At 39.1% G+C, this 26,871-nt stretch overlaps 1 protein-coding gene and 1 long non-coding RNA gene across 5 annotated transcripts in view; one reads left to right on the top strand and one right to left on the bottom strand.

Moving 5' to 3' along the window:
* Positions 1 to 26,871, top strand: part of LOC117208202 (mucin-5AC-like) — a 329,389-nt gene that overhangs the window by 277,917 nt on the left and 24,601 nt on the right. The gene's annotated exons all lie outside the window — the stretch shown is intronic.
* On the bottom strand, positions 10,671 to 13,354 carry LOC117208203. Its single transcript, XR_004487650.1, has 3 exons — positions 12,710 to 13,354; positions 12,055 to 12,253; positions 10,671 to 11,984 (listed from the first exon to the last, which is right to left on the bottom strand). It is a non-coding gene; the product is annotated as an uncharacterized LOC117208203 (long non-coding RNA).

Raw genomic sequence — 26,871 nt, 5'->3', positions numbered from 1 at the left:
CAACCTTGGAAGCGCTCACTTTCACCCGCGATTTTTATTATCGACGCCAGATATTACCACGCGTATACACACACCGTCCGCGATACCGTTCGATATTTTACGAGCGCAAATAACTGGTGCCCAGGTATCAAAGGTCGGAATAATCGGCGGATTTGTGGCCGTCGGCGATTAAAGGATCGGCGACGGATATATCTCTGTCCCCTCCACCGCCTCGTGTACAGGGCGAAATACGTCGCTCTTCATCCGGCAGTTGGAACCACTTGAACCTACTACAATGCAGTTCGCAGGTAGTTAAAACTAACTAGAGGATTCTCCCTTCGTATCTGGCCCTCTTGTTCGCATAGTTTACGAAATTGGCCGACTTCCAGTTCTTCCGACAAACTGGATTCAATATAGCGCAAGGAAGCGGGGGATGTTCATGGAGAGATGGAGGACAGCACGTGTGTATTGCAGAGATACGGGCACGATGTCGGCAGATTTGACGTTTGAGAAATAAAGGCTGATACGCTTTGACGTATACTGACTCGCGAAAGGACTTGAACATTTATCATAGGAAACTTTTCTGAATATATTCTGTGTTAGATGAGACATTTTGAAATGTCATTAGCGTCGTGATGACAGATGACTGCGATATGCTCAAATATTTTAGTCAGCCTGTGTAACACATTTAGGGAGTGTTTAACTTGTTTGATCTGACACTATTGCAGTGATTAATTGGTATATTCAATCCGACCGTCGTCCTAATATAAATGGTATCGTATAATATTGAATATTGATTGAATTGAATTGGAATATAGTTCGTATATAATGGTATCGTATAATATCGTGTAGAGTATCGTTTGAAGACACGCTTTAAGGAAATTGTTACGTTAAAATAACGAAACCTATTAGCTTGATCTTACCATCCGATACTGAAGGGACTGCTTTCCAAGGGTCAAGTGAAGGTTACTTAAGAGACAGCAGTGTTTGCGTTCCTAATTGAAGTTTAACTAAGTACAGCGTAGTACGATCCCCAAGTACACTTTAATTCAGACGATTCTAAGATACGTCCTACAACAACGATCCCTCGTCCACAGGAAAGTAATCGAAACGATGATACTTAGATGAATATATAACGATCGTGTTCAGGATCCAGAATAGTCCACTCAGTTCTCTAGATTTCGAATCGAAAGAAATCTCTTCTCGATGGAACAATAATTCGCAGTTAATTTGCTAAGAAAACGCGCAAGGAAGATTCTGAAACGGTCGACTCAATTACGAATGAGAGAGAACCAATGAAATTTATCGGTGTCAGCAGATCGGTAATGATCGTCGCGATCAACGAAAGATAGAGAAAGAGGAGAACGAGGGACAAGGTGGTGCTGCTACTTCACCTACAGATTGCCTTTAACTCAAGTGCGCCTTAATGTTCGTCGCACTGTAGAACAGCCGAGTCGGAAGAAGCTCGAACTCCAAGAACCCTATCGCGCTTAATTATTTTCCAATGCTGGCTGCTCGTTTAATCGGATCTCGACTAATCGTCCCCTCGTTCTTCTCTCGTTCGAGCTGTTCTTCTTTACGGTATAACACCCGTTCGACCGTGACGAGCGGCTCGCGACGCGAGAGAATAGTCGTCTGTTCGTTCGTGAAAGCCCATTCAGGAATTCCGATCGATCCGCACTTGAAGGAAGCGCCAGGAGAATTGCCGGTCTCTGGTCCAACAGAGACGAATACGCGTTTCCGATTCAATATCGAAACCACGTCCGTTTAACGATCGAATCGCTGCCTTGGGACTGGTACGCTTTCCTATCATATTCAGTTCTTCGGACTGGTACGTTTCTCTATCATATCGAGTTTCATGACGATCTACTTTTACGAAAACTCGGGCCGACAGGATAGTGACAGTCTTTCGAGTTGATCACGATTCCTGTTCTTTATATTTCAATCATCGATGTTTTGCTAAAAGAGATAGGTATATAATACTTTGTTGTTTCCTTCTCTCTAATTGTTAATTTAAGAATTCTATAGTAGAATATTCCATTACTCGCTCATTTTTGTTTTCTCTTTTTCTGAGACAGTAGCTCATTGGTATTTATACCTTCTGTTTACATAATAGGTGCCGTTTTACATAATAATTTACCAATTAATAAGACTATTAGTAAATTGACAAATTAGTCTGACAAATAGGATAGTCAGATAATCTATATTTTGTAAAATTTAATCGTAAAGTTTTATTTATTTTATTATCAAAGGGGTATTTATTAATATAGGTAGCGTGTGATTGTAGAATTTTATTAATATTGCAATTGTAAAATTCTATGTGAAAATATATGTTACTAACATGATATTTTTCATTTGTATACCTAAATTCTACCTTTATTTATTTTCGTCATTAAATATATATTTCTCCGATATGGGTGCAATATTACTAGATAAATCAGAAAAATGATAAACAAATCTTGTAATGGACTCGAACATCCCAGGCAGACTTTAGACTCGATCAAAAGTATAATACAGAAATTATGTATAAAAATTCCATCAATAACTCTGACTTAAGATTTCTTCGAGTTTTTTGAACGTATAACTCGAGTGGAAAAGCGAGAATGCCTGTACACGAGAAAGTGTAGCGCGCGAATCCATGAACGCTGAGTAAATCTTGACGCGGAACGAGCGGCTAATTATCTGTCGCCGAAGCTTATGAATTTTAATGTCGTAAATTTCTAACTCGATAATCCCATTCCGTCACACAATTAATTGGAACGATACGTTACCTTCGTCGCCGGAACACCGGTTCCGCGCGCCACCCCCGAGTTAAAAACCGAACGCCGCCGGACGAAGAGCTTGGGGGGTTGGCCGGGGGGATGAAAGTTACTAACGACGGCTTTTGTGAGCCGGCCTCGCTCGTAGACTGGCAACCATGGGGTGCAGGGATTAAACTACACCCCCGGAACGTTTGTCATCCCTTTTGCACGCGCGTGCACGTTGGTCGGCACGCACGAACGAGCCTGGATTTTATCGGCGGTCCCCTCCGATCGCACAGAGATCTACGAAACTGAATTGGTTTCTTGTTTCACGCGATCGTTCGCGATTGTGTCGTTCACTGGGCAATCATTCGGTAATTAGATTCGGTTATTCTGATCGAACTGAGGCGTGTTTCGAGCTGTTTTTAGTGGAAGGGTTACACGAAACAGGGAATCGGTAATTGTTCGTAATGCGATTGAGAATAGAATTTCAATTCGTTTCCAAATACTTTTGGTTAGCAGTAACAAAAACGGCTTACGCCACATTTCCTGATTTCTTTTTTAACCTCCTGCAGTTAGAATCTAGAGAAAAACATGGCGAAATAATAATTAGTCATGTCAAACTCTTCGTCATGAAGTTTGTCACTTGATAATTTAATTCGACATAGCTATTCTCTGATATAATTGCAGTACATTATGCAATATACTGAATATTGTGTTTAAAGGAATCGAGAGTTATCTCTCTAATGCCGGAGTATTTGCTTACTCTCCTCGGAAAAGTCAAACGAGTGTCGTTTTTTGTCACGAGTCCTTTAGTTATTCGACGATTGGAATATCAATTGTGATAAAAAATGAATAACTGTATTCTCCAAGTATTTTTTGATTATTGGTTTTTGTAGGAATTCGCGAAACAGAAGCTCGGCGAGGCCGATGAATATTCTGGGCAGCATGCTGGCAAGCCGGAAAGGCAGGTTGAAGATCGCAAGGTCGGTCAGTGCTCTCGAGTAGCGTACGTGCGATCCAGCTAATCGAATCCAGTTGGCTCGAATACCGTAGAACGGGTATCGCTGACGATCCCCGTCGTCGCGACCTCCATTTTCCACTCGATGGAATATTTTTTATTTTTACTACCTAATTTGGTCGCTTTCTAATCGCCGTTATTAACGGTACCGTTTTCGCCTACCGTGTTACGGTTCAAAGTTACTCGCTAACTGAGAAAGTTTAAATGCCTTTCGAGAGTGATTTATTCTCTTTCAAAGAGAAACAAGAAAAATTACTTTTCAAACACTCCATAAAACCACCTACCGCAGCTTCTATCTACGACCACGCAATGGTCTTTTAAATAGTCTAATCAAATTCAACGGAACTTCGAATATTACACTTATTAAAATTGTATAGTATAAAAAATACACCCCTACGCGTTAATAGATAAAAGTAATCTTATCTGGTCCTCTCTTTTTCTTTTTATGCGTTACCGTGTATTTCTGAAAAGTAATTAAAGCTCGTTGGTTTCGCGATAACACTTAAATCCCGACGAAACGATTCAACCGAATATCGGTCAAAGCTCTGTCAACAAGACGCTCTTATTCTCGAGGCGCTGATTTTCTCGGAGAGAAGACCTTGAGAGAGGCTGGTCGAAGAAAGAGGGTCGGTTTCGTGTCCGGAAGGGTGTAAACTCGGTGTTCTGTGTAAAGGGGGTGAATGTCGGCGGGCTCGGTGCAGCTTCGTCTTCCGGCCGTTTTTCTTCGCCCGTGAAACGAGTAACCTGCTTTTACGACGATTCTCGAGACACGGGAACGGGGGAAGAGAAAGCAGTCGAGAACCGAAATCTGCGAGACGTCCCAAGAAATTTTCCAGGCGTCTCTATCTATCCGCTCTGTTCCTTCTACAGTTTCTGCAGCATTTTGCGCTCGTTCATTCGCGTCGACCACTTTCACGCCCCTCCTTTACAGCTCGTACAAGCCACCGCTTCTTCCACCATTCGGATAGCGTCCATCCTCTTCTTCTTTTTCAAGATGGACTAACCTTTTTGAATTTCATCGCATGACCCATTCGTTGTTCCGCTATATGAAAACTACCCTCTGGTTATCCGTCTATACGGCGCCCTTTCGAAGTTTGGGATTTTGTTTCCATTGTGGAAAGGATAATTCGGAGCGTCTCCGATTTGTTCGAGGGGTGAAAGATACTGGAGACATATAGCGCTTGGTGAAGTAAACGAGCGCAAAGAGTTTATGGGAAAACGGTTCGTGAGATTTCGAGATACGAAATAGCAGATCGAGAAAGTTTCGTTCATCTTGGTAGAAAGTTCTGTACTTAGAAGTTTGAGAAACGAGTACTACCGCGCGGAACAAATACATTGCTTTTCTCTGTCTGTCTATTAGGTTCTTTCTCCAACACCTTTATCGATTCCTTTATTTAATCGTAGATCTTCTTGCACGTTTGAACTAATATTATTAGCGAAATTTGACAGGTCAGAAATTACGAATTACCAGTGCCAATCGATTTTCTTGTGTAATACTAACACGTTTTACAATAGAAGTAGCGACGTTATTGTATATAGCAACGTATAACTAACTCGTATAAACTACTTGTATAAGTGATCTAATTGTCCTGCTCGAAAAAATTAGAAAATTAGAATTGGAAAATTGTAAAAGTTGTTCATACAGTAAACGTCTATAGCATACATGTATCACTTGCCAAATCAATTAATAATATTAATTAGCAAATTAATAATAATGTAAGAATTCTAGTATTCTCTTCATAATTTCGCTAGAACGATTAAAAGAAACTACTACTTTGCTAAAAGAAAAGCCATAAGTTGGCTATTTGAAACTTCTTCTATCGTTGTATGCATTTGAGTTAATATCGGTTTTATCAATTTATGTACCTAACTGAACTGTATCTAAATAATCAAAAAGTTTCTTACACAAACCTTGGTTTACGAGACCACAAGTGTGACATTTACAGTAACTGTCATAGAAATATTCATGTCGAGCAATTATAGCATTAAACAGTTTAAAACGGGAAGACTTCTAAAGTCAATCTGCAATACCTCAGCCTCAAGTCAATTTCTAAAGTCAGTCTGCAATCTCCAGAATCTCTAATATCTAAGGTACCGTTGTTCAACCAACTTCAACAACACCGAGGCTACTAATTATCTTCAAAGAAGTAAAAGTGTACAGGGCAACAGAAGCACGTGCCGATATTCTAGATACTAGAGAATTAGCGCGCCTCATGCGATGGTTCGTGAACAAGTTACACGTTTTCAGACCTTATTTGAAAATATACGTGTAAATTCGTCGCGTTGAAGCGTATGCACGGCGCTGTGTGGCTATTCGCTGTCCGCGCCAGAGTATTCTTGCGGCCACGACAGAATACCAAGCATCGGAGCGAACTAAATTGCTATGCAAAGTTTATCTTCAGACGTCAGCCAGAACGGGCCTGTATCGCTTCTTATTTCCTACATGCGATGGTTTTCAAAGTTGACAGGACACGATCGACACCCCAGAAGATTTCCTTCGCCGCTCTTTTGCGCTTACGGCGTTACGTAAGCGATCGCGTACTTTCTATCCCGCTTCAGTCGAGGCTAGATCAACGTTGCACTCCCGATAGCGGGTTTCTTCCAAGCTGATCTTGCGAGCACCTGCTTGCTCATTGATATGCGTTGACCGTTGATTTAACACGCTTGTGAATGAAATCGTTTTTGGTAGATTTTATTATATTTTTATTAACTGCACGATGTCATAACAGTAAAAGAATGTTTAGGAAGCATAAGATACAAATGCAACATGAAACATACGATACAAAATATTGCAGATATACACCAAATATCTTTAATCTCTTCAACTTGATAATCGTGTCTCTATTTCACCAGTGACATCTATAATCACTGAATTGAAAGTTAGTAGAGATAAAACAATGTTAGAATTTAATCTTGGAATTAGGATTAATATTCTGTGGAAGACACAACGTTTATGTTGAAATAATATAATGTGATATTTATTAAACAATTATTTCGAGAGTTATAAATGTGCGTTCTGGAATGTAGACAGTTGGCTAGTTATTCACAGACTAACTGCCTTAGTGACCTGTGGCGCTTGTAAGGATTTTGAACCCCCACTCTCTATAATGAGTGTGACCTGAGTAGATGACTGTGTAACGTCACGTGCCACGGAACTTTCTAGCAGCTTCTCGATACAAAGCGCTACGCTGTCAAGACGCGACACCGACGTGCCCAATGTTCCATCCATATCCTTACGTTTCTTCCGCCGAGTTCTCGGAAGAGCATGCACGCGCCAGCCGCCGCGGTACATCTAACGAACGTACGCTAGTGGGGATGGCGCTGGGCAACGAATGGAAGAATCTGTACGATCAAACACTCTATCCGCATGCGACTGATATCGTTGTATTCCAACAAACAATTTTAATTCGGTTAATTTCAGTGCCGACAACCTTTGTAATTTGTTTTTTTGTTTTTTTTTTCTTTTTTGAGAGTAATAAAACACCACGAAAGACAGAAGGGGATTTGTAAATAAAAATTTCAGAAATTAAAACTGAAATGTATGACAATTGTTGATGCGATACGCACTGCTTTTCTTTTTGTATAATTCCTTTAGATTCCAGAAAAATGTCGTAAAATATGTAGGTCAGGGTTTTCCAATATTTTCTGTAATTTGTATTCCAATATCCTTCCTTGACAATATATGGTCGTATTCTAACAGTTCCTATTGAAATCTTACCCAAACGACAACGACTATGGTTCGCTGCTAAAACTTCGAAGTTTAAATAAAAAGATAGAATTCTAATTTAATAGTTCTCCATTCCGCTGTATCAACCCTAATTTTAATTACTGGACACTTGCAGGAGTTAATCTGAGGCCATAGGACGCCTGCGAGTTCGAGATATCTCCAGCAAACACTTTAGTTTTATCGGAAACGATTTCACGGTAATTTTTACGCGTTCTCAGAGCAGGTTTAAAATTCTTCTTCGAGCAGAATGCTAATTTAGTGAATGTTCTCTCAAGAGTTGGACCAGTGTCGCTTACATATCAGCGTTATTATCTTGGTCGTCTTTCTGTCGCACATTGACGACACGCGAGACTGACCATCCTCTTGTGTCAAATTACGTTTCACGTTGGTTTCCGTTCGCGAATTCAACCGCTGGCCTTCCCTCTTTACGGTTAATTGTTCAACTCGTCGGTGAATTCAACCCTTCATCGCCTAATTGCCGTCTATTACCGTCTTAATGTACTATGCGTGAAGATCATCTTTTTAGAGGCAAACAAAACCGATAATTCAACGGCAGTGCTCGTTTTTGACTCTTTTCTTTCCTGATTTTTCTCGCTCTTTGCTTCTTATCGGTTTCTCGTTGACGAATACACGCTTCTGCCTTTTTCAAACTGCGCGATGCAGCTTTTCGCTCATTTGGTCGAATGGTTAAGAGAGATGTAACGACGCTGCGATGCTAATGGACAAACACTCTTTTACATCGCGAAGCAACGTCGACAACGACGTTTTTTATTTTTGCGCAACACGTTTCACCTCCAGATCGCGATGCGTCGAAAACACATTAATGTCACCCACTTTATTAACGCTTTCGCAACCGATGCCTATGTTTTTGCGGCTCTCGAGCCTCCAATAACCAACTTGCTACTGACGAAACGTGTAGTTTAGCAGGTATATCGAAATTCGTTGTGGTGCTTTTAAGTAATAGGAGCTTTCAAAATTTATTTTAATTTATGGTAATGTAAATTGTTAACCCTTTCATAGTTGATGTTTTATTTTATACTATATCATATATATACAACAGAAAATCGATTACTGCAACGAATTTTTATCCTTTTTATTTACATAAAACGACTTTAGTATTTTCTTATCTTATTTTTCAAAATATTTTAGAATATTTGAAGTTCCCGATGCTTTTCTAAGTAAAGTTATATTATACAAGCTGTTAAGAAGCAACGATTAAATATTTTAAATTGAATGAAATGAAACAAAAATGAAAAACATAATAAACATCAGTTTTCTTGAGTGTTTCGACTTTTCGATAACTAAGAGCAGATGCATTGAAACGAAGCTTCAGTTAGTGTTTGATTAAGTGATTTCCCGCTGATTGGATCCTGTTATGTGAACGAAAAGTCATAGATAATAGGGAGAATCGATAAACCGCAGTTATGGAAATTATTCATTTTCCGATAATAAATCGAAATCAGATAAATAGAGTTCTACTGCAACGTATACGCTGTATATTAGCAAATTATTTTTTACGAGCGCATTATATCTTCTTTTGAAAAATAAATCGTATCGTGGCTTGACAAATTTTCCATTCGAGTTAGAAACCTCGGAGTACTATATATTTTACTATTTGCAATCTTCGAGATCTGAGATTCCAGCGACTGTAGTATTGCAATAAGCGTTTCTTAAAAATTCAAACCAAGAGCCTTGAACGTGGAATTGCATGTATGTTTTTGATGTAGTAATACGTTTCTCATGAACTAAAATTGGAAATCTCTTACGTAATATTTACGTCTTTTCGCATCTTATCTCCTTCGTCGCATAATTTATCTCTCGGATAAAGCCGTATAAATATTTCTACGGAATACTTAATTATTCTCTTGCGTTTACACGTATGTACATATTTAGATTAGATTTTAAATGATATATACCCTCTTTCGTTAATGAATAACATTCGTATCATCGAAACTAAACGTTCGAAACTAAACGGTTTCCCTACATATTTCAATAAAAGCGAATGAGCAAATTCAACTTATCGTTGTCAGACGATTCAGTACAACAAGAAGAAAAACAGAGGGATGCATGTCGCAATTCTTGTGCAAGTCGAAAGCGTAGACACGGCGTACCGAACGTAACGCGTTAACCTTTCACGGTCGAAGGCCAAGATATTCCTGTCGACGCGTTTCCACCGGCAACGCCTCCATCCAAATCCATTATTCATTACCTCTCGAACACGAATCAAGTAAAACACGAAATTTCGTTAATCGTCGGCTATATAATTCCATTCGATCCCATATACACGTATAACCTATACGTACGTATAATCACCTGAAAAAGGTGAAGCAAAACCACGAAAGTGGATGTCAAGCAATTATCAAACTGATATCGCCGTTAATTAAGCCGCGACGTTCCATTACATTCGACATATCGCGTTAAGCATTTTAACGACACGAGCATCCAGCGAATTAATAGCCCTTTAAAATTCGAATACGTTGTTTCACGGTATGGCTCGTTCGGTTACGATCTCGTTATCCGCCTCGAATCGCCTCTAATTGCCGTCGTCGAGCTCTCTTTCGCTTCAGTCCCCGTCTGCAAACGCGGCCGTGAACAACCTTGTCGCGAAACAATAATGAGAATCTGTGTAATTGAACATCCTGGTAATTCGCATTCGCGTCCCCTGCGTCATAATAGATTACGTTACCCGACTTAATCCGGCGAAAAGTTGTACATCTAGCGTTCTGAGCGACTGGATTAGCGTTAAATCTCACCGCGGAGAAATCGTGCCTCGAGGAGGAAATTTCATGAGAAGTTTGCGATGCTAGTTTGTTGCCAGGAATCGACTGTGTTCAAAGCGTGGTATTTATTTCTATTCTATATATTATATTTCTATTATATATTTATTTCTACGCTAAAAGATCGATTTACGGATTTACGGAGGAGTCTCTTTTAACCCTTCGTAGGGCAGCTTGGATCATTTACGTTTGAAGCGAGATTTAACTCGTTACGCTAATTTCTTCGAAATAACTTAAAGACTGATTGTATAACGTAATAAAATGCTCCGATAAGATTTCAGATTTTTCGAAAGCTTGGAAGAGTAAAGAAGTTAGGCGCGGACACAAACGATTCGGCTTGTCTACGGAAAGTGCGAAAATATGCTTGCCCAATTACCCGTAGAGATTTACAGATGGAGGATCGAAAGAAGGGATTGAAAGTGTTATTCGATAAAGAAACTATCGTAGATATAATCGAATATAAAGATCTTATCTGTAATGTAAGCTGTAATAATGGTTACGCGTTCCATAATAGCATTCCCACGTGCGTCCGTGAGAGAATTGTTTATAATAAACCGCTTTCTCTTTGTGTTTCAGGTAAATTCATATTGGATTACAATCTACTTTCTATGAATCGGACTTGGATCAGTTTTGGGTAATATGCTATCAATCGTTGGCTCGTTCGTTGAATCGTCGAATCATTCACTCGTGTAAATTTATGTTATTGTCCGAATATTCTTCGTATTGATCGTACAATAGTATTGCGAAATTCTCCAATTATTTCATTATTTCCATGATGTTGCAAATATATAAAATGCAGGTCTTGTAATAAAGAAGGAAACTTTTAAGAAAAGAAGCAATCGATCACACCAAATTAACTCTGAATCACTATCGCGAGAGCGTGATTAGATAACACGATCCTTGAACTTGGAACACAGTTTTTCGTGTAGCCACGAACAAAGAAGAACTGAAAGACCTGTCTCGTTGTCTCTTTCTCTTTAAACATCGATTGGATATCGTGATCGGGAACGAGGCTGATTATTCCGATGCAAATCGTCGGAAATTATTTATTCGTGGACGATGAAAGGGAGCTGTTCTGGCCGGGGAGAGGATAAGAGGCGACAGCAAATCGAGAGAGGCCGAAGCGAAGAAGGAACGGCTGAGGCAAGATTAAACCGAGTGCAAATATTTAATTAAATCTGGCGAGCGCGCATGCCTGGCAGAAGCAGTTTACGGCCACTGTCGTAATTTCTTCTCTCGGGGTTCGCAGTGAAAGTGGATGTGCCTCGATGCAATCTGCTTTCGAATTAATCGAGAGTGCGTAAAGAAAATGTTGTATCGTATCGAAACTCTATCCTCCATGTATTTTGTGCATTCCGTCGCGTTTTTGTTTACTTTTCACAGTAATCGTTCTGATACTTGAAGTCATTTTTTCTCTCGAGTACTTAAATATGTATTAACACCATGATGACTGGTTAGCTTTAAGCGTAATTTTTGTTAGTGTTCGGCTAAAAGAACATAATATCCTCTGTACAAGAAGAATGTTTAATTCAATACAACATTCACAATCATTTGTACGTTTTTCATTTGATTTTGGAATTAAATATATCTTCTTAAATTTGTCAGGTTATTCCTGTCTGCAGCTGCTTCGTATTAAACTTCTTTTTGTTCATCAAGTCAAGTCAAGTATAGTTTCTGTTATGCTTATAGAATGTTCAGTAACTTTATCTTTATTTTATAACTTATTTTCGTATGGTATGCTGCAAATCATTTTCCTAAATTTGTAAGAGATCGTTACTAAATTTAGTAACAGTAATTATACGGTAATACCTAGTTGACATCCATCCGACGCCGATTGTGATAGCATCAAGGAAGATGAAAAAGGAATGGTGATATTCTATGCGTCTGGAAATATTCTGCTTGGTGATGACGCCCGAGAGTAGACTTCTGTGCGAGATCCGAGCATGGTCCGCTTGATTCGAGTAGAACTCGCGAGGATCTTCTGACGTGTAGACGCTCTTGACGTAGTCTGGCAGACAATAGCCGGAGTGGCGGTAAACTTTTCAAGAGAATCACTGTGTGGCTGGAAGTTCGGTTCACGGGATGAGATTTCCCCGACGACGTTGTACAGGGAAGAAATCGTCGCGTTTAAATCGTGCGCGGACGTCTGCCGGGGTCACGCAATTTGAAAGTTAGATTGCTTAAAGCGGCGTTTGACGCTAGTCAAAAGAGCACAGTCCTCTACCTTCTATCGTGTCCCGTTGAAATTTAATCAACGAGGAATCCGTTCTTGTCGATCAATCATCGATCTTATCGATCCTTCGATTACCAGCCCACCGAAGGTTCAAATATCAACCAGATTAACCATCGTCGAAATTAACGGAATATCGATTTAGAATGAATAACGCTCGAGTAATACCATATATTTTACCAAGTTCATCGATCGCAAAGGGAACCGTGGCAGGAACCGCGGGGAAATACGTACCTCCTTAATCCCCCGCCAGGATTCTAATATCCATTAGTCCACCTGACGTCCAGCTAATCCATCTCACGGTCGTTTTCTCGATTTGCATAGCTTCCTGGCTTTCTTCCGCGGCAGTGCTCGTTCGTCTCGCTAGGAGAAAACTGCAGTTCGGTCGTATATCACGGCCTCGCTGCCTGGTTACTCCTAACACGTTTAACTGGTGTAAGATGCCAACGATAACCGACGCTAGCATAATTTGAGAGGTGTGTATTGAGTATCAAAAACGAGCATCTCCTCGTTACGCGCTTATTTCGTTTAGACTCTCCGATTTCCATGTCATTTCTACGCGTTTTAGATGCTAATGCAAAGGAAACATTTATTAAATGGACTGTTAATATCCGGTGCAATAAATTATCGTGGCAGTCGTGTTAAATGTTACTGATATTTCTAGAATCTAGTTTTTCTATCGAACTGAAGCAGAAATTGAATATACTGAGCAGAGTGTTCAAGTATTGATAAATAGTAGTGTTTACTGTTACAATAGAATAGATAATCATCAGCAATGTGTAATTTGTCTGAATTACGACAATGAAAGATTCGTATGTGCTGTTGAAAACTAACCGCTCTGAAGTACGAACATAAATTAATGATTTCGTTAAGTCAGACTACGTCTCAGTTCCTTTTTCACTTACTGAATTTTCCATTTACTTAAGATCTAAAGACAACTGCGTCGATGGATACAAAGATTAACTTGGATCGTACAGTAGCCAGGAAATGATCCTGCATAAGTAATTCGCCGTGTTGAGAGGCCAATTAACGTATTTCAACAATTGCATGTATGGATTAATCCATCTGTTCCAAGAATTATTTATATAGAAAATCCGTAGCCATAAATTATCGCGTATCGGAGTCGCTCAGTTAGGAAAGTTGTCTCAACATTGTGTCCAAACATTTTCTATTATTCCTCGAAACTTGTCCTGGGAGATATTACGTAGCTGAATCCAGGCAGGAAGAAGACGAAAATCGAGAAATCTTAGACGGTCGATGACTCCCTCCGGAACGCTCGAGGCACTCATATTTGTCGGTGATTCGAGCGATCGGATTCTCCTCTTTTGTTGCTTCTCCTCTTTTCTCTCCTTGTCCCCTCCTCCTCCTTCTGTTTCGATCTGTTTGCCACGATTCTATTCGCCTGGCGCTCGAAATTTCGCATGCTCAGCAGCCTTGAGGAGAGGAACGGATGAAAATCAAGGCGGAAAAAAGGAAATGTGGAAGAAGAGAATGGAATTGTTTCGAACGATGAGGTACCGGGAAGACTTGAAATAAGTGGATTCGCTAGGACTCCTGAGACCCGAAACAGATTGTCTAAACTGACAGAAAAAATTGATCCGTCTTCATCGCGGTCACGTTTCAATATTAACCTTCCTTCTTTTTAACCTTCTTTTACGGCGACGTCGTTGGTTGATTTAATCTGTGCATCTTCGAGGAACTAGGGCGTATATTTCAATAATTATCATCTCAAGCTTATAGTATGAATGATTTGGTTACTTAAAACGTCGTTTGAGTAAAAGATCTTGTCAGTTTAGAGCATTGTCTTTTTTATAAGAGAAAAATACTTTTGTGTCTTGAATACAAAGCAATAATTAAAATCTGCACAAAATTCCAATGTGCTATGACTATCAGTTTATAAATTATATATCTGTATCATTGTTATTCTATAACTGTTAGTTTCATCAAATATGGTCTAATAAGCGTCTCTTCTGTGCACAGACAGTGACTTTGGTCTGACTTTGTCATTCGTTTCTATTCACAGGCGGTCGCACCTCTTTTGTTCAAGATGTCTTTAGCCTGGCCACGTCGTTCATTTCTACTTACATAGCTGCGTCTTCAACACGCCGCATTTTCGATTATAAAAAATTTATTTTCGAACGTTATGTATAAAGAAAACAATATGCTGTTTTGTTGTCCATATATAAATCAAAATCCGAATTTAATGATAAAGCTTTTTTATATACGATTCGTTATAAATTACTATTCTATTGGGTAGAACAAGTAAAACAGCATTTATGTGGTTCTCCATACTAGTAATCATCTTCCAAGAAAATCTGGAACCACCGGTCGATCATCTACCAAGAAATAGTCGGAAGCTAGCATTAAGACAACAAAATCTCACTTGAAGCAATCCCCGAAACAAAGATATTCGCATAGGAGTTGATCAAACACAATGAGACACGCTTTGTATAAACGATAAACTTCATATCCAAATACAACCTCCTCCTATGTCGCTAAACAGACATACCAACTCCTTGTCTTCCTCCTCTGTTCCATTCCCCAAATACAATTTGAGCGAGCTTCCCTCTCTGAGTCACCTAGACAAACCGTCCCAACCAGGACCGAATTGGAGACACGACTATGAGGCCGATTACTCAGTGTGCGTGAAAACCGGGAAAATGGAAGGAAACGAGGAAGCATCTGGTTGCACGGGACCAACAGGCAATGCATAAAGTAAAATAGTACGCGCAACAGGGCAAGACACGCACGGCGCCGCGTCCCTAAGTGGGCGAGGCATTGTTCCGCTCGGCCTTGAATCTAATTATTCCGCTGGAAACGGCTTTTCCACCGAGTCGCTGGATCCGTTGTGTTCCGCGCACTTTCGTTTCTGCATAGTCAGGACGCTCTTTTGTTTCTAACGCTCACAGTGGATGATCTGTTCGAACCGAGTTCTCCAAGTTTTTCGACTTCTGAAATGTGGAATATGATAGAGGTGCACTTTTACATTCGGGGGACGAAAATTGCATATAAAAGTAGAGTAAAGAAACTCGATAGGTTTCGTGAAATATAAGAATTATACAAGTAGAGAAGTGGAATTTGGGAATTTTAGTTTTTTTTTTTTTGCGGTTCTAAAGGATTTCATAGAGTTTCAGGGAAAAGGTATATCCAGAGTTTTGTAGATTTCGAGGATCTCAAGAATCACAATAGGAGTGTGTAGAGATTACGAAGAATTTCGCGGAAATTCCTATGAATCCTGATACCTTTCGATAACCTTGGATTTCCAGACCGCCGTATTGAAAACCTATACTTAGAACTCGAACGATTTTTTAAATTCTTTAGACATACCTTGTTATATTTGCAATCCTGTGGATCGTGTAAGCTGTAGTAATCCTCTCAATCCCTTAGAATTCGCAAAACCTAAAAGTTTTTAACCCATTTGCAAGATTATTGAACTTTCCTAAGAATCTTCTAACATTCCTAAAAACGCATTAACATATCTTTCTTTGAAATTCTTGTAATATCGCAGCCCTTAAAATAAGGCATTGCAATTCATATGGTAATTCGGGTTTCACGTTGGCCGCATTTCCAATGTCCGACCCTCGAACGCCCAGTGATAAGGAACATGACTGACGTTGATAACAGGCATCGTTTTACGTACGATTTACGCGTGGCTCCACCGTCCGTTTTATGATGCTCGGTCAGTCACGCTGCAAACCAGTCCTAGCCTTGTCGCTACAATGAGTTTCCCCCCTTTTTACCAGTGGCGCATTTATCAAGCGTTCTTTGAGAATCATTCTCCGCCACGCGGACTACAGGACCTCGTTATTTTCCCCGATTATTTCCTCGTCGAACCATACTTCCAGCCAAGTTCGTTACTTCCGCAATTGTCCTAACACAAATAGAAATACAGATAACGATACTATTACTAAATCAGATTTCTTACTTTGTAATTTAAGAAGATATTGAAAATTCAAATCCTTCGTGAAACAGTAATGTTACGTCCCGTGATCCTACTACAAACTATAATCCATCTCTCGGGCAAGATAGCCACCATCTGTATGTACTTATTCGGACCCGCAATAATCCTAAGGAACCGTTATAAGATTTAGCATTTTTTACTTTACTGTTAAATCCCTTATTACTACAAACATCTTTCAAGTTGAAACGTTTCTTGGGGTAATAACCCTATGGATTAGTTCAATAGTGTAATAATAATATTCAATAGTGTAATTCAATGGATTAGAACAATAGTTCATTCTGATAAAACACGGGAAAAGCGGGTTTTTGCCATGTGCAATATTCAAAGGCCATTTCTACCCTCGAGCAACCGTTGGTGGGACCACCCATCACTAGTTCCTTATAATTGTCACCGTCATAGAAGACACTTCACTTGCTCAAGCAGGAAATACCTTAATGAATCTGTATAAATATTCTCGAGTTGTTTCGTCAATTGACGACCATTATCCCTTCCATTACTCTCAGCTTGCAAGCCACTGAGCCTTGTTTTCCTAACTGGTCGCGAATTCTCAGATGTATGATGCGTTGCTTTCGACTAATAATATAATATATAAAAGTAAGGAAATATAAATATAACGCGTCTGCCCGCAAAGCGGTCGAACAAGTAAATATGATTCTTAATTTCAATTTTGAAAATGATACTAAAAATCCTTTTGACTATTCAGTATAAGTATTACTCAACCGTAAAATATAAAATATTGTTGTTCACTATGATGTGAATATTCGTACGTCAGGATAGGTATAGTTTAGAGTATATTGTAATCTGCAAGAATTTTCGAATTCTTTAGCATTTTAAAAAATTAAAGTCACGAAAGACAATTAAACATTCAATCTCTTTACACAAAGGAGCAGGGTAAGAACTCATAATATATTGTTACAGCGATCTTAATTTAGATTTTAAAAATAAATAAGATATAATACTCGGAATAATCGAACTAAAAGGAAATATAATGAACTGTTTACGTTTAAAAGCCCGCGCAGTAGATGCTAGTAAATTAACCTCATAAATTCTTTAAATGAAAATCCTTTTAAAAATTTCGTTAAATAATATTAAGTTAAATTGGAAATCACACGATCCCAAGGGAGAAGATCGATTTGTCGCGTTGTTTACCTCAAACAATCAGCGAAAACAGCGATCGTTCTCAAAGGCATGAATATCCTGGAAAATCGGTGGTAAATTACCGCCAAGCAAGAACGTCGTGCATTTAATAAGTAAATCCGTGGGGTTCATGAAGAATTCATGAAGGAGTCGTTGCGCCACAGAACGACGACGACTTGCGAACGCGCGAGGACGACGTTTTTCCACGTGCAAGTCGTGCGAGGATGGATCGTATCCCGAATCGTTTCGTGAATCGTCGATTCAAACTTTTGCGAAAATTTCGCCGTGTCGTAATTCTTCGCGCGATTGCGTTTATTTGTCCGTCCGTAATAACCGTAAATTTTCCTTTATTCTTTGAAAAGACAGACAGACAGAGAGAGAGGGAGAGAGAGGGAGAGAGAGGAAGTCGGGAGATCTCCATAACGGAGACTTTGCGCAGTCAGCAGCGACCGAACGAACCATCGGTTTCGACGCAATTCGGGCATGCGAAATGCAAGCTCTTAAGTAATAGTACGTCCGCCCTGGAATTTATTATCGACTTATCTACGCTTGTGGAGGGTCACAATATTTTCCGGTTCAAATGACTCCGAGAGTTGCTTTTGTTCGAGTGTATGTTGAAACGCTTCATTCCGGACGATTAAAAGTTACACTGACTCATGAAACTATTTGGATACTTTCACAGGAACTTTCATATCCATATTGTATGCGTTGTATAGAACATTTTGGGATTTCATTGGTATGTATATGGAAATTGCATAATATTTTTATTGTATTAGGTTGTTCCAGAAGCTTGTTTCGTTTTATAAGGAAATAATAGATGCACAACATCTTTTGTTTTATATTAGTTTATTATAATAAATGTATATTTGAAAAAAATTAGTACATAGTATAAAGAGTCGTCTTAAGCATATAATAAATGTTAGGTACGGCCTCATTCACTGTTAACGCTTTTTAATATAATGGATAATTGAATGTTTGTAATCTTTACAAAATATATACTTGCTCTAAATATTTTCCAACTTCTATGTATAATTTCAGACATGTTTTAAATTTTGCCAACATAACCGTAATTGTTGAATCTCATAATAGAGCGAGTCAAATTTCAAAATATTTCGTATAACACACGTGGTGTATTCATAAAAGATGTGGACAAGTGTTTGAATATTTAGGTTTTCATATTTTCGAGATTGCATATTGATGGAGGGTAAACGATAAATACGAAGAGATCGATAAACGTGGTCTTCCAATTACGAAAGGATTCGAAGAGATTGTGATGAGAAAATAGTAAATGGAGATCCTGAAGAGATACACGAGTTCGTATCAAACCGTAATATTTAATTTGAGACGGTGATGCTAACTCGTTGCTCTTTACACTCACTTTTCATTCTTGCTCTTTTATATTCCGACTCCGCGCTCCCTCTCGTTGACCCCTCTGAGGCTTCTCATTATCTCACTACGAAATTGCACCGACGTAAGTAAACGTATACTCTCTCGTAATCCAAAACTCCACATCGGTTTTCCGCATACAACCGTGTCACTCTTTTTCCTTCATTTTATCCGACACACGCGACGAGCTTCGCCGGCATTCATAATATCGCCACATTCATGTTTCAAGAACTTTTGAAACAACGTCGTGTATTTACGAAGAAGGAGCGCTATCAAAATCAAAATTCGGATGCGTCGCTTGTTAAAAAATAGACTGCTTCCAGAAAAGTTGTAATTAACAGTACGAGTAAGCTATAAAACGTGTGTCAAAGGAATCAAAATGAAAGATGTATGAAAAAATATATAACGCAAAGAGGAGAATGAACCATTCTCTATCCATTTTTAAATCTATCAAAATACATCGCTGTTAATATATAAAATTTCTATGAATAATTATGTGTCGGTTGCTTTGTCTGTCCTGGTATTTTTAGTTTTAAAACTTGTACCTCTTGTGGACAAGAAATTACATCAGTTTTTATATTGAATGGCACGAATAATATATAAAATAACAACAACAACAAGAACACCATTTAAAGAGTAACAACTGAATGAACTGCGAATACGGGAACGAATGGAACAGAGCAATCAGCTCTGAACGATATCAAAAATTAGTGAAATATCACAGTGTTGTTAAAGGTGTACGAAACGATGATTGGCCGAGCATTTAAACAGAAAAATCATACAGCAACATAAAAGAAAGTCACGGAACATCGTCCCTGTTCTGCATTGTCGCGTCGTATTAAGTAACCTCGCAGAAAGATTTACTCACGGTGTGGGCGAGCAACTTTAAAAGCGAGAAGTTAGCGTAGTTAGGAGTTTTCATTACGATATCACCGGCGCGGTGCTCGTGCGGCCGCCGGAAGCGCTGTGTAATTTTGGCTCCGCGTTCTTCCGCTAACATTTCTATCCAGCAGCCGCTTTTCCAAGTTTTGCTCTCCGTGATGTTCCTGCGTTCCGTTTTAATTCCATCTAGACGACCTCGTCCTTTTCTCTCTCTTTATTTCTCTTTCTTCGCCCTCGCGTTTGCCATTATTTTGAATCTTTTCACGTGAAGACGAAGAAACGTTTGTGCGCGGAAAATTAGCGAGTTTGACGGATTAACAATCTTCAATATCTATATTTAAATTTTGTACAGTCGCTTACGCGAGTCGTTCATTTATCGCAAGTTACAACTTGTCTCGTCGTTTGGTTTTACCGTTCACCATCAGCCTTTCAACATAATGTTTGAATGAGAGATACTGGGGTTGAAGTGGTTCGGCGATTATAAATGAGACGGATTTATGGAGGAACTTGTGTTGCTATTCTCTGTGAAAGAGGTTTGTTTTAGTGGTCTGTTTATTGTTTCTTCCTCTTTGTTTTTATTTAAAAACTGGTTCGAATTTATGATTGAATTTAATGCGATGAAGATAAGACATGCTATTAAGCAGTCATTTAGACGTTGCTTGAAAACTAGTTATCCAGTTTTTTCCATTTTCAATTAATCGCATATATTTAGATAGAAGATTTCCGTTGAAAATCTTGAAAATTGTGTTGCTTCTATGTTCCTATATCATAATTATGTATCAACTCTATAAACTGGCTCAACAATGTCAATGAAATATATATAATTGTAAATATCAGATCCTGAAAAATTTACTTGTTGCCATATCCATATATCTTAAGTATTAAATTCTCAAACTGAACGGAAGCAACTTTACATTTTCGTCCTCAGAACTTCGACTTACTTGTTTCAAACAACAGAAAAAAAGGTAAAATGTTGCATTCCTTCCAACACACTAACGATACATACTCACCAACATAATACAAAAGAATGTCTTTTTTCTTGGTAGTATCGTCGTCCAGGATTTCACGAATTTTTCTAAACATATCACATTCGAGGCATCAATCCGTGTCGTCAAATTAACATTCGGAATTTCTGCGAGCGATATTTTTACGGTCGAAGGCTGCGGTTGCGCCATTATATTATACGCCCCTTCAATTTTCCCGGTTAAAACCCTGACAAAATGGAACGAACACGAGGTCGTTTGTTTGTTCGCAAACAAACGTTTCCTTCACCCTGTTTTCCGTTTTCGGCCCGTCAAATTAATTCGACGTCGTTTAAACGTCGTGACTGCCGCGAGATATCTTCGGGAAAAAACTACCGCCCATCGGACCGCGAGTTTGCCGGCGAATCAAGAGAATGTTAACGAGCTCCGGTTTTCTCTCTTCCGTCTCTCAGTATTTACTTCGTTCGTTTCTTCCATGTCACGTTTCGTTTTATTGAGACATTGTATTGTACCGGTTTGATCAAACGTCGTTCGAATGTCATACAAACCTACAATTTCTACCATCTAGAAATTATGGATTTGTAATGTGCATTAAAATGTACTATAGATAAAAGATTAGAATTGAAATGTTTCGACAATAAATAGATATCTGTAATCATCATCCCTATTTTAATAAACGCTGAAGTTAATTTTATGAAAGGCCTTTCAGTTTGATGGGTTTGGTAGTCGATTTGATAGTGCAACGTTCAACTTCTATTGATGCGTCGTTCCAATTATCTAAGAATCTAAGATCGTGTTTGTAACCGAGGCTTGCTCTTCCTCTTATATTTTGATACAATCTTTTGGAAACCCAAAAAGAAGCAACGAACAGTATGTTAGGAGAAAAGTTATCGCTTAAAATAAAAAAAAAATCAAATTTAAAGAATGTGTAATTCTAGAAATGGGATAGAAATACTTTAATAACAATAAATATATTAAACAATAAATAGTCATCGTTGTCGACAAAATATCGTTAAGAAATAATCTTATTTTTTCTCGTAGGCACAAAAATAAAACTAAGAAGCTATAGAAAAACGGTGAAAGGAACATTTCTACGATTTTCACGTTTCCCTTTCGCGAAATAGTAATTTGATTCTCGTCTGTCTCGATCTTCGTGCAGCGTGCTGCCGCAGCAGGTGATTTAAACCGCAATTCGAATCTCCCGGAGGCCATTCCCGGGCAGGATACTTGGCCAAGAGAGGATAGATAGCGAATGGTGCGCGGTCCCTTATAATATAATTGATTCATTGTGATTCACCGTGCACACGCCACGCCATGGACTCCATCCATCGTCGAATATAAATTCGCCCCGATACCACGAAGTCAGCGATTAATTTGCCTTTGCCGCTCTGATTCCCTGGTATTTCCACGCGGCGCGGCATTCCCTGTTCCATACATGCACGCAGGATTACGCGTACAGAAAACCGGCCCGAGAGCTGGGAAAGTCTGGAGAGAGCGTAAAAGGGAGCGTAACCGAGAGAAAAATGGTCGAGCTCTCTCTCTCTCTCTCTTTCCCTCTCTCTCTCTCTTTTTCTCTCTCTCTCTTTCTTTCTCTTTTAACCTCTGTTGACGTCCATAAGCAGTCATGGACGTTTTCTCGTCCCCTTCGGGACTCGTGATTCTGTGTCCTCCTGCTGGATTTTGGTCACTGAAATTTTATCAAGCTCCTCGCCACAGCAATGAAACACGATGGAGAAAGAAATAACCTCACTCTTTAGCACAGCCGACGTTTACCCTTTGTCTCTCTCTCGTGTTAATTAAAATGTCAAATATATCGTTGTCAAATGGCGTTCGAACTATTGACGTGCCGCACTGACCTCCTGTAGCATTCGTTCTCGTGATTTTCTAATTGTACTTTGTTCTACGCTTATTCTTTTTGGAATTCATTGAATTCTTGGAATTTCTCAATTATTAAAGATCTTCTATTACAGTCGATTAGCCAAGTTACTATCGCGAAATTGCTAGTTGACGAGGAGCTCCTCTGCGACTGATTGCGCATAATACTTTGAGCTTTTTAAATATTGTTAAAGAATTTTTGCAATTGTTCGGGTAACTATTGCGAAATTGTCGATAGGCAAGCGGAAAAAAATTGTGCAAAGGTAACGAGCAAATTAGAAAATAGAGAAAGATGAGAAACGGTAAAGTGACTTATAATTATAGTTCTGATCAAAATAAATGTAGCCGTATCAACGGTGTCGATGCAATATTTCAACTGAGAAGCCGCGAGCGATCGAGCCGCGTGCACTCGCTGGCCGAATTTATGCGAAAAAAAGCAGAAATCGACAAGGAGAGCGAGAGCAACAAGTAACGTATAAAAAGTAGCAGATAGAGTGAAGCGATTTACGGTAAACTCGCGAGTGCGACAATTTATCACGCCGACAGGCTCAAGATAATCTCCGATGAACCTGTTACGCTACAAATTAAATTAAAAATGATTAGAGCTCGCATCCTCTCTCCGCTCTGCCGCATTCTCTGACCACGAGGCAAGCGTTCATCGTCTGCTACAATCACGGAGGAGCTGATTGTTTAAAGAGGTTCCTCAAAATCGATTAGTGTTTCAATGTCCTCCGATTTTATTGCGTTTGCCTTTCGCATACTATTTTCACCTTGATTATATTTACTTTCATTTCTCGAATGTGAGATAGAAATATGAAGAAACGATCAAAAAATACCCGGATCACTCCTTTTTTTACTTATGAAATTTATTGTTCTACATTGTAATAATTACCTCCAAGAGAGTTTTATTCAATGTTTATATATTGTTAACAGCAACTTTCCTATTTCTAGGGAACTACTCCTTATGAAGATTACTAAAAATTGATTATCTCCGTATTTTCTGTTATTTATTCGATATTATAATTCGCTAGCCTGAATTTGATTTCTGATTGCACCGATTCATTTGAGTAATAATTCATGCAAATTGCGAAGGAAATTAACAAATGAGAAATTCGAAGCGTTTCAAAACGTAGTCGAAGAACAAAAAGTATCTATTATAGGACTTACGTACTTAATTAGGTCCAAGTACATATATTAAATTTCGCATTATTTTCTAGTACTTGTATGTAATTATATTAATTTGATACTGTGAAAATGAAATGTACAACTTGATCAATAAATTACTGGGTAAGTACTATATGCAAATACTTTCTGTAGCCACGATACACGAAAAGAGTTAGAAGAATTTATTTACACAAAAAGAGAATATTCACAATGCTATTAAAACTTCGTAATTTCTCGTGCTAAATTTCGCTTCCACTTCTATTAATCTACTATCTATACTATCTATGCTATAAACTTCGTGTTCCAAACTTGCTCTTCGTGGTATAATTTCTCAAGACGAATCGACAGGAGCTGACGCGTGTTGGAAAAACCACGAACGAGCGAATCGACAAAGGTCAGCGAGACGGTTGCGTCGCTCCGAAATAATCCCGCCGCTCTCATTACCAGCGTCGTTAATCTCCGCCTCGAGCAGCGGGGAACGAGCCAATTAATCTTGCCCGGCAAGAGCGGCGAGTGCTTGTAAGCAAGCAGAACGCCACGGATGAATAATTAAATCTGTCCCCGGGCCCGATCGCGTCTTTCGAAAGCTTTCGTCGCGCCGTTTCTCCGGGAGAACCAACGACTACCGATCGTTCCTGCACGAGAAACAGGAAGAAGGAAGAGTCGTACCAACCGCTGTGCTTCTTGCCTCGATCGTTCTGAACACGGTGTACCGTTATGAACAAGGGAAATCGAGAACCGGACACGATAGAGCGTTCACGAGGGAACGTGCTCCGAGATGGTCGGATAAAAAACGACGACAATAAAGGCTTTATTAATGACCGCAATATCGATAATTATGGGTATGGATATTAAGATCATGGCGAAAAGCTCTGTCTCCTCTGCTGGTGTTTTTAGTGTAAAGTGATCACTTGTCGATGTTAAATATATAGTGTTAATTAGTGTTTGATTCTTGATCACAAAGATTGTATCAGAGAATATATTTGAAATTGTTTGTGAAGTAATATGTTCTGAAGTTTATGATCAATGCTAATAATTTTGCTATAAATGTTTTGTATTGGAAAATAATTGTATGAAAATTTCATTCACAATTCATTCCTTTCTTCAAATTTTTTAGAAGAGAAACTTTATATATTAATAAATTTTACCATTCTGTTCACAAAAATACTTTATTGTAGAATTAACCAAACACTTTTCAAGTTATTCACGATTAAAGTTTCATTTTAAATAATGTTTGTTAGTAATACATGGCGTACGATTATAACGATTTGGTCACCGACGCGTTACGACATTCCAATAATTTCAATAGAGATGTATATCTCTGTTTACTGTAATACATGGACATCGTTACTGAATCACCACGTATAAAACAGATTCTAAGTGCAGTCAAGTCGAGACTTTAAATCTTCCAGTACTAGATCAATCTTTCTTTCCACTCTACGTTATCTTCTAAAAAGATAGTGATTTATCGACGACGAAAGACCAAGAAGCTCGTAGTAAGCAAGAAAGAGCTCCTTTTCTTGTTTCTTCCTCCCTCTCAACGTCGAACAGACGTTCGACTTTGATATCGAAGAAGCATCATCGTTCACAGGCGATCTTCCGTCGAAACAAAAATAACATTGGCCGTGTGTTGCTTTCACCGTGATACGAATAACCGCGTGGGCGATGACTCGCCGCTTGGAATTTATTCGCGCGGATACGCAGCTCGACGCTTGACCTACTTCTCGACGCGGTTTTTCAAATCACTCGTACATGAAATCATGGGAAAACAGCAAAGCCGCTTGCAGATTTCAAAGATAAAAAGAAGTTTCCTGTGTCGGTGGTGTAACGTTACTTGTTTCTCATCCCCTTGACACTGCCGTTGTTTCTTCTTCAAGTATCAAGCCGGAGAATTTTCAAGTTGTGAAACGGGTCAAGGCCGAGAAGTACTTTTCACCGGGTCCGTACGAGGTCTGCGCGACATTAGACATGGAGGTTCTTTGTAAGACGAATTTACGTGAAGAGAAAGAAGTGTATTTTCCACGACATAACATCTTTTGCACATTAACGTCGATGTAAAAGCAGTTTTATGCAAAAAGAGCTTTCGGGATACATTCGTCGTACTTTCACTGGTCTGTCATACGTAATCTCCCATTGGTATACTAATCGGGTTAGTAGAAAAACCTCAATATACTAGAAACCATTAAAAAAGAGAAAAATAGAAAAAGTTTGGCAGTACGTTTAGACGAACTTCACTCCGCTCTATCGGAGAGAGCAACCACAATATTCAAAGGTTAAATTACTAGAATCATTAGAATATTCAAAATAACCAAACTCTCTAGAAATTTTCTACGATTTACAATGGAATATCTTTTAAAATCCTCGTAATTTTTTGTTGTCTTTTGGTCGCTTTTTCCGTACATTATTTATCCTTTCATAAACCTCTTATTTAACTTCGTACAAATTTTAAACTTTACTAGTCGGTAATTCCAGCGTTACTAACAGCCAACAGGAAACGATGTACCGCGAATGAGCACTACCGTCGATCCATCGACAGAAAGAGCAGCGTGTAGCGGCGTTAGACCATCCGCGTCTAAATTCTGGCTCTCTAGGGTCGCGCGCAATTGGGTTGGAAGGTTTTACATGCAATTTGCTGGTGTGGAAGCACCTGCTGAAACGGCTTTAAACGGCAAACAAACGGGCGACGGGAGAGCGGTTCGCGTAAAACTTCCTTTTATGGAGGTCACGTTCTGTTCGCGTGCACGCACACGCAGCCGTATAAGGAGCTTTTTCGAAGGCCTTGCGAACCCCGGAATCAAACAGCAACACGACTCGTCGCCTTTTTGATGTTTTCGCGGGGGTCATTTAATTACGTACCAGTCGCGTTGCAGTTTTCATTCTTAATTTTTCTTTTTCTTTTACTCCTCTTCCTTTTGCACTCTTCTCTTTGTTTATTTTCCTCTGATGTTCTTATATCTTTCCTTCTTTAAAAAGGTTTATTCCTTTCTTTCATTAAAGCTATTTCGTTC

Source organism: Bombus bifarius, unplaced genomic scaffold (assembly GCF_011952205.1).
Source record: "Bombus bifarius isolate JDL3187 unplaced genomic scaffold, Bbif_JDL3187 scf7180000008058, whole genome shotgun sequence".
In the NCBI taxonomy this organism is placed as follows: domain Eukaryota; kingdom Metazoa; phylum Arthropoda; class Insecta; order Hymenoptera; family Apidae; genus Bombus; species Bombus bifarius.
This window is presented reverse-complemented; position numbering and strand designations above follow the sequence as displayed.